This window comes from Oryzias latipes, chromosome 11 (assembly GCF_053564925.1).
Source record: "Oryzias latipes strain Hd-rR chromosome 11, Olatipes_Hd-rR_3.1".
Lineage (NCBI taxonomy): Eukaryota > Metazoa > Chordata > Actinopteri > Beloniformes > Adrianichthyidae > Oryzias > Oryzias latipes.
Genome location: NC_136247.1, coordinates 2,382,967 through 2,396,204, shown reverse-complemented (window position 1 = coordinate 2,396,204; position 13,238 = coordinate 2,382,967). Strand labels below are relative to the sequence as shown.

Genomic DNA, 13,238 nt, shown 5'->3' with positions numbered 1-13,238 from the left:
TTCGGTTAACAGCCGAACGCGCTAGCCTATTGCGCCACAGAGACAACATGTGTGGAAAATACCATTCTGATTATAGTGCTTGTTGGTAAATGATGACATGTCATTTCTTATTTGAAATGGACTAAAAAGTCTGTTTGTGAGAGATTGCATTTGAATTGGTTTTTCATGCCACTTCATCCATTGAGGAAACAAAGTGTGCATCCCAGCTCGTCTGTGACCCATCTTCGACATGTTTGTTCAAGTGTGTCAGTTCCTCGTTAGTATAGTGGACAGTATCTCCGCCTGTCACGCGGAAGACCAGGGTTCGATTCCCTGACGGGGAGAGCCCTTTTCTAGTTCAGCCTTCAACCGGCTCCTAGAAAACACATTATCTTGCACCAACCCCTATTTGCTGGTGAAACCTCTATCAACTCCTACACACTCACGGTGGTGTCACAAAAATGGCCGCCTTCTTTGCAAGAATCAACAGGTAATTCATGAACCCCACAATTCTTTGCGACTCAAATATTTATTCTAAATGCACTGTCTGTTTCACAACATTTGTCCACATCTAAAGCTTTAGTGCTTCTGTCCTATATGGCACTTGTCACATTTCTGCTTCTTCTCAAAGACAGCTTTCAAAGAAGGACATGACATTGTTTTCTCACAATTAAGGTTAGGTTTTGGTAAGTTCAACAAGATGCCCACTGTGCATTACAGCTAAGTCGTCAGACCGATTGTTCTAATGCAATGACTTGACACCTCTTTCAATAGCATCCAATGACAGCCAGGTAGCCCTTAATCCTCCCGGAATAAGGACAAATACAATTTGTAACTTGTCTGACAAAGACCTAAGAAGTTGTTTCCTTGGTGATGAGATCAATTCTCACCGCCAGGAAATCCCATCTTGTCCTTTTCCATTCACTTTAAAACTGAAAATTCCATATAATTGAAGTTCTTATAAACAAATACAAAACAAACCACACAGAACCTCAGAAAGAGTTTTCTGATAAAGGCAATCAGAAAGCATTGATCAGTCTTTCCGTCATTTCCAGCACATCCGACAACAGTGTCCAAAGAGAAACAGGTCCGTTTTGTCTGAATGACTTGACATCAACCAAGTTTGTTGGTGATGTTGCTTGACAGTAAATATAATGCACTGTTACATTGTTGAGGACAGCTGAGCATAAGCATGACTGCTGGCTGAATGTCAGAAGTTGCATTCAAACACGTGCCAGTACGAGACTGCAACTATAGCGCAGTGCGTCGGACTCCTCGTCCATCCTTAAATCTTCCAGGACCAGCTTTGGAAAGTGTGAAACTAACAGGTGCTTGCTTGCTCAGAAGGCAAACATTGAATTGAGAAAAAGGCCCTTTCTTTTTGAACTGAATTGTCAAGCAGGGCGTCTACTGAGGTGTTTTGCTTGTGGAGTAACCAAGATACTCAGTAGTTGCAATGTAGTGGAACTATGTCTGTTGGCAGCGCCAGGACGTTCTTCAGCCTACAGCCCTAGGGAAAGCTTGAGCGTCCATCCAAATTAACAGGCTGTGTGTTGCAGCAGCACAGAAGAGGCCTGTGCTTTGTGTACTTTTGAAGTTCCAAAGCACTTGTCCCACCCACTCTTTGTGTCCACTCTTGCATTTTCATGAGTCTGGGGAAATATTTGGATTTGAATATGAAGTTAAGAAAGTTACATGAGCTGAGGGATGAAAGTACTGAGTAAATTAGCTAACCAGATAGAAGTAAACATGAGACTAGCATTGAAGGAAGGACAGGAGTAATCAACGCCTCTGGGTGGGCTTGAACCACCAACCTTTCGGTTAACAGCCGAACGCGCTAGCCTATTGCGCCACAGAGACAACATGTGTGGAAAATACCATTCTGATTATAGTGCTTGTTGGTAAATGACGACATGTCATTTCTTATTTGAAATGGACTAAAAAGTCTGTTTGTGAGAGATTGCATTTGAATTGGTTTTTCATGCCACTTCATCCATTGAGGAAACAAAGTGTGCATCCCAGCTCGTCTGTGACCCATCTTCGACATGTTTGTTCAAGTGTGTCAGTTCCTCGTTAGTATAGTGGACAGTATCTCCGCCTGTCACGCGGAAGACCAGGGTTCGATTCCCTGACGGGGAGAGCCCTTTTCTAGTTCAGCCTTCAACCGGCTCCTAGAAAACACATTATCTTGCACCAACCCCTATTTGCTGGTGAAACCTCTATCAACTCCTACACACTCACGGTGGTGTCACAAAAATGGCCGCCTTCTTTGCAAGAATCAACAGGTAATTCATGAACCCCACAATTCTTTGCGACTCAAATATTTATTCTAAATGCACTGTCTGTTTCACAACATTTGTCCACATCTAAAGCTTTAGTGCTTCTGTCCTATATGGCACTTGTCACATTTCTGCTTCTTCTCAAAGACAGCTTTCAAAGAAGGACATGACATTGTTTTCTCACAATTAAGGTTAGGTTTTGGTAAGTTCAACAAGATGCCCACTGTGCATTACAGCTAAGTCGTCAGACCGATTGTTCTAATGCAATGACTTGATACCTCTTTCAATAGCATCCAATGACAGCCAGGTAGCCCTTAATCCTCCCGGAATAAGGACAAATACAATTTGTAACTTGTCTGACAAAGACCTAAAAAGTTGTTTCCTTGGTGATGAGATCAATTCTCACCGCCAGGAAATCCCATCTTGTCCTTTTCCATTCACTTTAAAACTGAAAATTCCATATAATTGAAGTTCTTATAAACAAATACAAAACAAACCACACAGAACCTCAGAAAGAGTTTTCTGATAAAGGCAATCAGAAAGCATTGATCAGTCTTTCCGTCATTTCCAGCACATCCGACAACAGTCTCCAAAGAGAAACAGGTCCGTTTTGTCTGAATGACTTGACATCAACCAAGTTTGTTGGTGATGTTGCTTGACAGTAAATATAATGCACTGTTACATTGTTGAGGACAGCTGAGCATAAGCATGACTGCTGGCTGAATGTCAGAAGTTGCATTCAAACAGGTGCCAGTACGAGACTGCAACTATAGCGCAGTGCGTCGGACTCCTCGTCCATCCTGACATCTTCCAGGACCAGCTTTGGAAAGTGTGAAACTAACAAGTGCTTGCTTGCTCAGAAGGCAAAGATTGAATTGAGAAAAAAGGCCCTTTCTTTTTGAACTGAATTGTCAAGCAGGGCGTCTACTGAGGTGTTTTGCTTGTGGAGTAACCAAGATACTCAGTAGTTGCAATGTAGTGGAACTATGTCTGTTGGCAGCGCCAGGACGTTCTTCAGCCTACAGCCCTAGGGAAAGCTTGAGCGTCCATCCAAATTAACAGGCTGTGTGTTGCAGCAGCACAGAAGAGGCCTGTGCTTTGTGTACTTTTGAAGTTCCAAAGCACTTGTCCCACCCACTCTTTGTGTCCACTCTTGCATTTTCATGAGTCTGGGGAAATATTTGGATTTGAATATGAAGTTAAGAAAGTTACATGAGCTGAGGGATGAAAGTACTGAGTAAATTAGCTAACCAGATAGAAGTAAACATGAGACTAGCATTGAAGGAAGGACAGGAGTAATCAACGCCTCTGGGTGGGCTTGAATCACCAACCTTTCGGTTAACAGCCGAACGCGCTAGCCTATTGCGCCACAGAGACAACATGTGTGGAAAATACCATTCTGATTATAGTGCTTGTTGGTAAATGATGACATGTCATTTCTTATTTGAAATGGACTAAAAAGTCTGTTTGTGAGAGATTGCATTTGAATTGGTTTTTCATGCCACTTCATCCATTGAGGAAACAAAGTGTGCATCCCAGCTCGTCTGTGACCCATCTTCGACATGTTTGTTCAAGTGTGTCAGTTCCTCGTTAGTATAGTGGACAGTATCTCCGCCTGTCACGCGGAAGACCAGGGTTCGATTCCCTGACGGGGAGATCCCTTTTCTAGTTCAGCCTTCAACCGGCTCCTAGAAAACACATTATCTTGCACCAACCCCTATTTGCTGGTGAAACCTCTATCAACTCCTACACACTCACGGTGGTGTCACAAAAATGGCCGCCTTCTTTGCAAGAATCAACAGGTAATTCATGAACCCCACAATTCTTTGCGACTCAAATATTTATTTTAAATGCACTGTCTGTTTCACAACATTTGTCCACATCTAAAGCTTTAGTGCTTCTGTCCTATATGGCACTTGTCACATTTCTGCTTCTTCTCAAAGACAGCTTTCAAAGAAGGACATGACATTGTTTTCTCACAATTAAGGTTAGGTTTTGGTAAGTTCAACAAGATGCCCACTGTGCATTACAGCTAAGTCGTCAGACCGATTGTTCTAATGCAATGACTTGACACCTCTTTCAATAGCATCCAATGACAGCCAGGTAGCCCTTAATCCTCCCGGAATAAGGACAAATACAATTTGTAACTTGTCTGACAAAGACCTAAGAAGTTGTTTCCTTGGTGATGAGATCAATTCTCACCGCCAGGAAATCCCATCTTGTCCTTTTCCATTCACTTTAAAACTGAAAATTCCATATAATTGAAGTTCTTATAAACAAATACAAAACAAACCACACAGAACCTCAGAAAGAGTTTTCTGATAAAGGCAATCAGAAAGCATTGATCAGTCTTTCCGTCATTTCCAGCACATCCGACAACAGTGTCCAAAGAGAAACAGGTCCGTTTTGTCTGAATGACTTGACATCAACCAAGTTTGTTGGTGATGTTGCTTGACAGTAAATATAATGCACTGTTACATTGTTGAGGACAGCTGAGCATAAGCATGACTGCTGGCTGAATGTCAGAAGTTGCATTCAAACACGTGCCAGTACGAGACTGCAACTATAGCGCAGTGCGTCGGACTCCTCGTCCATCCTTAAATCTTCCAGGACCAGCTTTGGAAAGTGTGAAACTAACAGGTGCTTGCTTGCTCAGAAGGCAAACATTGAATTGAGAAAAAGGCCCTTTCTTTTTGAACTGAATTGTCAAGCAGGGCGTCTACTGAGGTGTTTTGCTTGTGGAGTAACCAAGATACTCAGTAGTTGCAATGTAGTGGAACTATGTCTGTTGGCAGCGCCAGGACGTTCTTCAGCCTACAGCCCTAGGGAAAGCTTGAGCGTCCATCCAAATTAACAGGCTGTGTGTTGCAGCAGCACAGAAGAGGCCTGTGCTTTGTGTACTTTTGAAGTTCCAAAGCACTTGTCCCACCCACTCTTTGTGTCCACTCTTGCATTTTCATGAGTCTGGGGAAATATTTGGATTTGAATATGAAGTTAAGAAAGTTACATGAGCTGAGGGATGAAAGTACTGAGTAAATTAGCTAACCAGATAGAAGTAAACATGAGACTAGCATTGAAGGAAGGACAGGAGTAAACAACGCCTCTGGGTGGGCTTGAACCACCAACCTTTCGGTTAACAGCCGAACGCGCTAGCCTATTGCGCCACAGAGACAACATGTGTGGAAAATACCATTCTGATTATAGTGCTTGTTGGTAAATGACGACATGTCATTTCTTATTTGAAATGGACTAAAAAGTCTGTTTGTGAGAGATTGCATTTGAATTGGTTTTTCATGCCACTTCATCCATTGAGGAAACAAAGTGTGCATCCCAGCTCGTCTGTGACCCATCTTCGACATGTTTGTTCAAGTGTGTCAGTTCCTCGTTAGTCTAGTGGACAGTATCTCCGCCTGTCACGCGGAAGACCAGGGTTCGATTCCCTGACGGGGAGAGCCCTTTTCTAGTTCAGCCTTCAACTGGCTCCTAGAAAACACATTATCTTGCACCAACCCCTATTTGCTGGTGAAACCTCTATCAACTCCTACACACTCTCGGTGGTGTCACAAAAATGGCCGCCTTCTTTGCAAGAATCAACAGGTAATTCATGAACCCCACAATTCTTTGCGACTCAAATATTTATTCTAAATGCACTGTCTGTTTCACAACATTTGTCCACATCTAAAGCTTTAGTGCTTCTGTCCTATATGGCACTTGTCACATTTCTGCTTCTTCTCAAAGACAGCTTTCAAAGAAGGACATGACATTGTTTTCTCACAATTAAGGTTAGGTTTTGGTAAGTTCAACAAGATGCCCACTGTGCATTACAGCTAAGTCGTCAGACCGATTGTTCTAATGCAATGACTTGACACCTCTTTCAATAGCATCCAATGACAGCCAGGTAGCCCTTAATCCTCCCGGAATAAGGACAAATACAATTTGTAACTTGTCTGACAAAGACCTAAGAAGTTGTTTCCTTGGTGATGAGATCAATTCTCACCGCCAGGAAATCCCATCTTGTCCTTTTCCATTCACTTTAAAACTGAAAATTCCATATAATTGAAGTTCTTATAAACAAATACAAAACAAACCACACAGAACCTCAGAAAGAGTTTTCTGATAAAGGCAATCAGAAAGCATTGATCAGTCTTTCCGTCATTTCCAGCACATCCGACAACAGTGTCCAAAGAGAAACAGGTCCGTTTTGTCTGAATGACTTGACATCAACCAAGTTTGTTGGTGATGTTGCTTGACAGTAAATATAATGCACTGTTACATTGTTGAGGACAGCTGAGCATAAGCATGACTGCTGGCTGAATGTCAGAAGTTGCATTCAAACACGTGCCAGTACGAGACTGCAACTATAGCGCAGTGCGTCGGACTCCTCGTCCATCCTTAAATCTTCCAGGACCAGCTTTGGAAAGTGTGAAACTAACAGGTGCTTGCTTGCTCAGAAGGCAAACATTGAATTGAGAAAAAGGCCCTTTCTTTTTGAACTGAATTGTCAAGCAGGGCGTCTACTGAGGTGTTTTGCTTGTGGAGTAACCAAGATACTCAGTAGTTGCAATGTAGTGGAACTATGTCTGTTGGCAGCGCCAGGACGTTCTTCAGCCTACAGCCCTAGGGAAAGCTTGAGCGTCCATCCAAATTAACAGGCTGTGTGTTGCAGCAGCACAGAAGAGGCCTGTGCTTTGTGTACTTTTGAAGTTCCAAAGCACTTGTCCCACCCACTCTTTGTGTCCACTCTTGCATTTTCATGAGTCTGGGGAAATATTTGGATTTGAATATGAAGTTAAGAAAGTTACATGAGCTGAGGGATGAAAGTACTGAGTAAATTAGCTAACCAGATAGAAGTAAACATGAGACTAGCATTGAAGGAAGGACAGGAGTAAACAACGCCTCTGGGTGGGCTTGAACCACCAACCTTTCGGTTAACAGCCGAACGCGCTAGCCTATTGCGCCACAGAGACAACATGTGTGGAAAATACCATTCTGATTATAGTGCTTGTTGGTAAATGACGACATGTCATTTCTTATTTGAAATGGACTAAAAAGTCTGTTTGTGAGAGATTGCATTTGAATTGGTTTTTCATGCCACTTCATCCATTGAGGAAACAAAGTGTGCATCCCAGCTCGTCTGTGACCCATCTTCGACATGTTTGTTCAAGTGTGTCAGTTCCTCGTTAGTCTAGTGGACAGTATCTCCGCCTGTCACGCGGAGGCCAGCCGTATATACCTGTAACACGGAACAGCCAATCAAATTGCAGCTTCTGCAGCACAGGCAGCCAATCAAATTGTGGCTTGTGGAATGCTTTCCAAGGTGATGAAATCCTTTGGTACCGAGTTCGAGCCCCGGTTAGAGTGATGTCAGTCAGAAGTTAGGGTATAATAAATGTTTTAATGTTAAACTGAAAATGACATTTCATAATTATTGTTTTCTACTTCCATCTTTCCTTGTGCCTAAAAACAGTCATTTCAATTTCAACCATGCTTTATTAAGATATCAACAAGCAATAAATAAATAAACAGTATTTAACACAAAACGTTCAACCATGTATCTACAATTAAAGGGCAGAAGGATTTAAATATGCAAAAATTAATACAAGTAATTTAAAGATGTAAAATGAATTGAGGTAGAAGTAAATATTGTTGCTTTTTCTAAACAATTCAAGAACAAAACTGTAAGAAAATTGTATTCACAAAATAGATTTCACAAACTAAATTACAAATATTTTCACATTGAAGGATAAAATCAGGAGTTCTATCATAATCAGTGTGTGACCATGAATGCAGCCTTTAACTCTCTGTCAAAAAATGGACTGACAGCAAAGTCTGCAAATGGGATTCTGGGGTTGGTAAGGACTTCTGCTGCATAGATCTAGTGTACCTTTTTGGAGCAGTAGAGGTATTTTACATCCCCAGACAGATAAATGAACAGAAGATCCATCCTCAAAGTAACAAGGCTGCCCACAAGCAAGACAGTTGTGTATCATCTTTTTTCCAGGTTTCTGCTGTTGTTGCTGCAGACCTACAATCTCCTTCACCATTATTTCAACGTCGGTCTGAGTTAGAGGAGCTTCGTCTGGTTTAAGCATGAGGGAGAGTCACAACTGGCACAGTGACAGTTTCACTTCCTTGAGTGAGTTTATACCACAGCTGCTGGGTCTCCAAAGGTTTTACGGTAAATGATGTTCTGAGGTGGGATACGCCACAAGCAGATCATATTCATTGCAGGTCTCACAGGTGGACACCCGGGCCACAGTCCTAAGGCCTCCATCTCTGTTTTCATCCAGATCCTCTGCTGGGGAGATCAGTTCCAGCTTCTAACATCTTGGTCATAAGATGGAAGTGGTGAAGCAGCAGGCGTTGGCTGAAAGTGAGCAGGAGGAGGAGCTGCAGACTGAGCTGAGGGTCTTCCAACGACTGCTGGAAAAATAAAAAAATAACATGAGTTGTTGAATAAAATATTATCTCAAAGTCCAAATGAATACAGTACTTTGCATTTTTGTCAAAGTTAATGCACTGACTGTAGGTTTTATCCTGGACACTTTGAGGCATTTCCAAGGCGAGGAACTCTGGTGGTACTGGCATCGGAGTCTTCACTGGAGCAGAAGAAACTGGTGGAAAAAGACAGTCAGAAACAGACAGGACGCTGCAGCAGAGTAAAGCTGACAAATGATCCCCAAAACTCACCTGCATGTGTAGCAGCAGGACAGCTGGACTTCTCAGGCTGGTCTGGATTCAGATCAACAGAAATATCCATCACTAAAGCCCAAAGTATTTAGAGTTCTTTGTTAGTAATTGTGCAAAACACTCAAAACCATCTAAGAAAACATGCTCAATAGAACAGGTGTGGTATGAAAATCAATAAATGAATAATTATTTTCCTTTTTTAATATTTTGATTGACCAGGAAAGGTACCATTATGATGTAATAATCCATGTGTAACCACTTTACTCTGACGTGTTAAGACATGTACTTTTGTTGTAATTCTGCTTTTTAAGACTGGTTTCTTTCAATCACTTTCATGAGAAACTCATGCAAATAAAATATTTCTGAATTTACCCTCAACGACGAACAATGAATACCTTCAGCATCACAAAAGCAATCACACAAAACACCTGCATTAGAACAGAACGTGGCCAACCAGCAAACAGAGGAAAGGAAAAGGTGATCCTGGTTTACGACAGAACCATCAGGTACCAGCGACAGCAGCAGCAGCAGCTAGACCTTTACTCAGTGAACCTGCAAGAAAATAAAGTAAACATATGAATATGCATCTATTTGAACAGACACATTTAAAAGTGCTGAGTGTAAAGAAAGGAGTGATCTAAGACTAACATGTAGTCTAGTATCAGTTTTTCAACTACTAGTACTACTATTCTGCATACAGAAACATAATCAACATGTGATACATGTTGGTGTTGCTCACTTGGCTGGGTTGGGATTGTTTCTAAACACGTTGGTCCTGTCATCTTCTTCACTACATGTCCCTGCTCTTTAGTCAAATAAATAAGAAAACAGGTTGGAATCAGAAGTAGTAATTAACACTCAGTGTGTACTTGTGTGTGATTTAATTTTACCTTGTAAAGGGAGGAGTTTGGATGGAGAGACATAGAGCATCATTCTCTCCAACTCTTCATCATCTTCCATCTCTAAAGAAGACACTGAAAAGATGGGAAACATCATTTCTACCATATTTACTAACGTCAGCATGAACGTCTAGTCTGCCACAGACCTGGAAGACTAGAAGAAGGTTTAGGAAGAGCAGGTTCTGAAGAGCTCTGAGTCTGAGCCTCTTTCTTCTTCAGGTACTGCTGGAGCAGGAACGTTTTGCTGCCTGAAACCCACTGTTTCCTGAGGATAAATGATGCACATCCATCTTCTCTTCTCTACCAGACATCCCTCCAGGTCTTCTTAGAATGCACACCAAATCCAACCAGCTGGTTGTCCTCACTACTTGAAGGTGGCTCCACTGATCTTTCAGCTAAACAGTTCCTCAAATCTTTAATTTTGCATATTCCTGCTATGCAATATACCTGCATACATATAATCCATTAAATTGATCATAAAGTACTGTAACCCCTGTTGTGCATTATAAAAATAGCATAGAAAATGTAATGTAACCCCTGTTCACCTCCACACTACCTTGGGTAAAAAAAAAAAAGGCTTTGAAAACACACACACAAACACACACACAAAACTGCTCAAAGTTTCTAGTTAGACATTCTTCTCATCCAGCTGTTATCCTCACCGCTGGAGTTTCATGTTCAACAATGACGGAAAGAGAAATGTCTTCAGATTAGATACTTTGTCTTGTACATTTTTTTTTACTTACATCAGACGTTAACTTGACTTTAACTTGTTGTGCTCTTGTGTTTTAACAGCGATCGGATCAAATCTGGCCGCAGGATTGTTGTTGTTTTCTCTTCCTGAAGGCTCTTCCTGTAAAATCCTTACTACTAAGGCGATGTGGAAACAGCGCCCCCAAAATCCCGCTAGTGGTGAAAAAGTAAATTACATCCGTAGTGTTAAGAACTACCATAGAGAATGAATGGGAAAAGTTAAGAGAGTTAAGCTTAACCATTTTCGGCTCCCGCGCGAAGACCAGGGTTCGATTCCCTGACGGGGAGAGCCCTTTTCTAGTTCAGCCTTCAACTGGCTCCTAGAAAACACATTATCTTGCACCAACCCCTATTTGCTGGTGAAACCTCTATCAACTCCTACACACTCTCGGTGGTGTCACAAAAATGGCCGCCTTCTTTGCAAGAATCAACAGGTAATTCATGAACCCCACAATTCTTTGCGACTCAAATATTTATTCTAAATGCACTGTCTGTTTCACAACATTTGTCCACATCTAAAGCTTTAGTGCTTCTGTCCTATATGGCACTTGTCACATTTCTGCTTCTTCTCAAAGACAGCTTTCAAAGAAGGACATGACATTGTTTTCTCACAATTAAGGTTAGGTTTTGGTAAGTTCAACAAGATGCCCACTGTGCATTACAGCTAAGTCGTCAGACCGATTGTTCTAATGCAATGACTTGACACCTCTTTCAATAGCATCCAATGACAGCCAGGTAGCCCTTAATCCTCCCGGAATAAGGACAAATACAATTTGTAACTTGTCTGACAAAGACCTAAGAAGTTGTTTCCTTGGTGATGAGATCAATTCTCACCGCCAGGAAATCCCATCTTGTCCTTTTCCATTCACTTTAAAACTGAAAATTCCATATAATTGAAGTTCTTATAAACAAATACAAAACAAACCACACAGAACCTCAGAAAGAGTTTTCTGATAAAGGCAATCAGAAAGCATTGATCAGTCTTTCCGTCATTTCCAGCACATCCGACAACAGTGTCCAAAGAGAAACAGGTCCGTTTTGTCTGAATGACTTGACATCAACCAAGTTTGTTGGTGATGTTGCTTGACAGTAAATATAATGCACTGTTACATTGTTGAGGACAGCTGAGCATAAGCATGACTGCTGGCTGAATGTCAGAAGTTGCATTCAAACACGTGCCAGTACAAGACTGCAACTATAGCGCAGTGCGTCGGACTCCTCGTCCATCCTTAAATCTTCCAGGACCAGCTTTGGAAAGTGTGAAACTAACAGGTGCTTGCTTGCTCAGAAGGCAAACATTGAATTGAGAAAAAGGCCCTTTCTTTTTGAACTGAATTGTCAAGCAGGGCGTCTACTGAGGTGTTTTGCTTGTGGAGTAACCAAGATACTCAGTAGTTGCAATGTAGTGGAACTATGTCTGTTGGCAGCGCCAGGACGTTCTTCAGCCTACAGCCCTAGGGAAAGCTTGAGCGTCCATCCAAATTAACAGGCTGTGTGTTGCAGCAGCACAGAAGAGGCCTGTGCTTTGTGTACTTTTGAAGTTCCAAAGCACTTGTCCCACCCACTCTTTGTGTCCACTCTTGCATTTTCATGAGTCTGGGGAAATATTTGGATTTGAATATGAAGTTAAGAAAGTTACATTAGCTGAGGGATGAAAGTACTGAGTAAATTAGCTAACCAGATAGAAGTAAACATGAGACTAGCATTGAAGGAAGGACAGGAGTAATCAACGCCTCTGGGTGGGCTTGAAACACCAACCTTTCGGTTAACAGCCGAACGCGCTAGCCTATTGCGCCACAGAGACAACATGTGTGGAAAATACCATTCTGATTATAGTGCTTGTTGGTAAATGATGACATGTCATTTCTTATTTGAAATGGACTAAAAAGTCTGTTTGTGAGAGATTGCATTTGAATTGGTTTTTCATGCCACTTCATCCATTGAGGAAACAAAGTGTGCATCCCAGCTCGTCTGTGACCCATCTTCGACATGTTTGTTCAAGTGTGTCAGTTCCTCGTTAGTATAGTGGACAGTATCTCCGCCTGTCACGCGGAAGACCAGGGTTCGATTCCCTGACGGGGAGAGCCCTTTTCTAGTTCAGCCTTCAACTGGCTCCTAGAAAACACATTATCTTGCACCAACCCCTATTTGCTGGTGAAACCTCTATCAACTCCTACACACTCACGGTGGTGTCACAAAAATGGCTGCCTTCTTTGCAAGAATCAACAGGTAATTCATGAACCCCACAATTCTTTGCGACTCAAATATTTATTCTAAATGCACTGTCTGTTTCACAACATTTGTCCACATCTAAAGCTTTAGTGCTTCTGTCCTATATGGCACTTGTCACATTTCTGCTTCTTTTCAAAGACAGCTTTCAAAGAAGGACATGACATTGTTTTCTCACAATTAAGGTTAGGTTTTGGTAAGTTCAACAAGATGCCCACTGTGCATTACAGCTAAGTCGTCAGACCGATTGTTCTAATGCAATGACTTGACACCTCTTTCAATAGCATCCAATGACAGCCAGGTAGCCCTTTATCCTCCCGGAATATGGACAAATACAATTTGTAACTTGTCTGACAAAGACCTAAGAAGTTGTTTCCTTGGTGATGAGATCAATTCTCACCGCCAGGAA

At 41.8% G+C, this 13,238-nt stretch overlaps 1 long non-coding RNA gene and 8 other non-coding genes across 12 annotated transcripts; 5 read left to right on the top strand and 4 right to left on the bottom strand.

Annotated features, from left to right (window-relative positions):
* The first annotated feature begins 251 nt into the window (after positions 1-251).
* trnad-guc (transfer RNA aspartic acid (anticodon GUC)) lies at positions 252-323 on the top strand. Its single transcript has one exon. It is a non-coding gene; the product is annotated as a tRNA-Asp (tRNA).
* A 1,442-nt stretch (positions 324-1,765) lies between these two features.
* trnan-guu (transfer RNA asparagine (anticodon GUU)) lies at positions 1,766-1,839 on the bottom strand. Its single transcript has one exon. It is a non-coding gene; the product is annotated as a tRNA-Asn (tRNA).
* Positions 1,840-2,046: 207 nt separating this feature from the next.
* trnad-guc (transfer RNA aspartic acid (anticodon GUC)) lies at positions 2,047-2,118 on the top strand. Its single transcript has one exon. It is a non-coding gene; the product is annotated as a tRNA-Asp (tRNA).
* A 1,724-nt stretch (positions 2,119-3,842) lies between these two features.
* Positions 3,843-3,914, top strand: trnad-guc (transfer RNA aspartic acid (anticodon GUC)). Its single transcript has one exon. It is a non-coding gene; the product is annotated as a tRNA-Asp (tRNA).
* Positions 3,915-5,356: 1,442 nt separating this feature from the next.
* Positions 5,357-5,430, bottom strand: trnan-guu (transfer RNA asparagine (anticodon GUU)). Its single transcript has one exon. It is a non-coding gene; the product is annotated as a tRNA-Asn (tRNA).
* Positions 5,431-5,637: 207 nt separating this feature from the next.
* Positions 5,638-5,709, top strand: trnad-guc (transfer RNA aspartic acid (anticodon GUC)). Its single transcript has one exon. It is a non-coding gene; the product is annotated as a tRNA-Asp (tRNA).
* A 1,442-nt stretch (positions 5,710-7,151) lies between these two features.
* trnan-guu (transfer RNA asparagine (anticodon GUU)) lies at positions 7,152-7,225 on the bottom strand. Its single transcript has one exon. It is a non-coding gene; the product is annotated as a tRNA-Asn (tRNA).
* Positions 7,226-7,633: 408 nt separating this feature from the next.
* Positions 7,634-10,860, bottom strand: LOC144995534 (uncharacterized). Of its 4 annotated transcripts, none has more exons than XR_013659095.1 (4): positions 10,840-10,860; positions 9,839-10,753; positions 9,688-9,753; positions 7,634-9,500 (listed from the first exon to the last, which is right to left on the bottom strand). It is a non-coding gene; the product is annotated as an uncharacterized LOC144995534 (long non-coding RNA). The 4 variants fall into 4 exon arrangements; XR_013659096.1 differs by lacking the exon at positions 10,840-10,860 and having other exon boundaries at positions 9,839-9,922; positions 9,994-10,826; XR_013659094.1 differs by lacking the exon at positions 10,840-10,860 and having other exon boundaries at positions 7,634-8,872; positions 8,949-9,500; positions 9,839-10,823.
* A 1,751-nt stretch (positions 10,861-12,611) lies between these two features.
* trnad-guc (transfer RNA aspartic acid (anticodon GUC)) lies at positions 12,612-12,683 on the top strand. The gene has a single exon. It is a non-coding gene; the product is annotated as a tRNA-Asp (tRNA).
* The last annotated feature ends 555 nt before the right edge of the window (positions 12,684-13,238 follow it).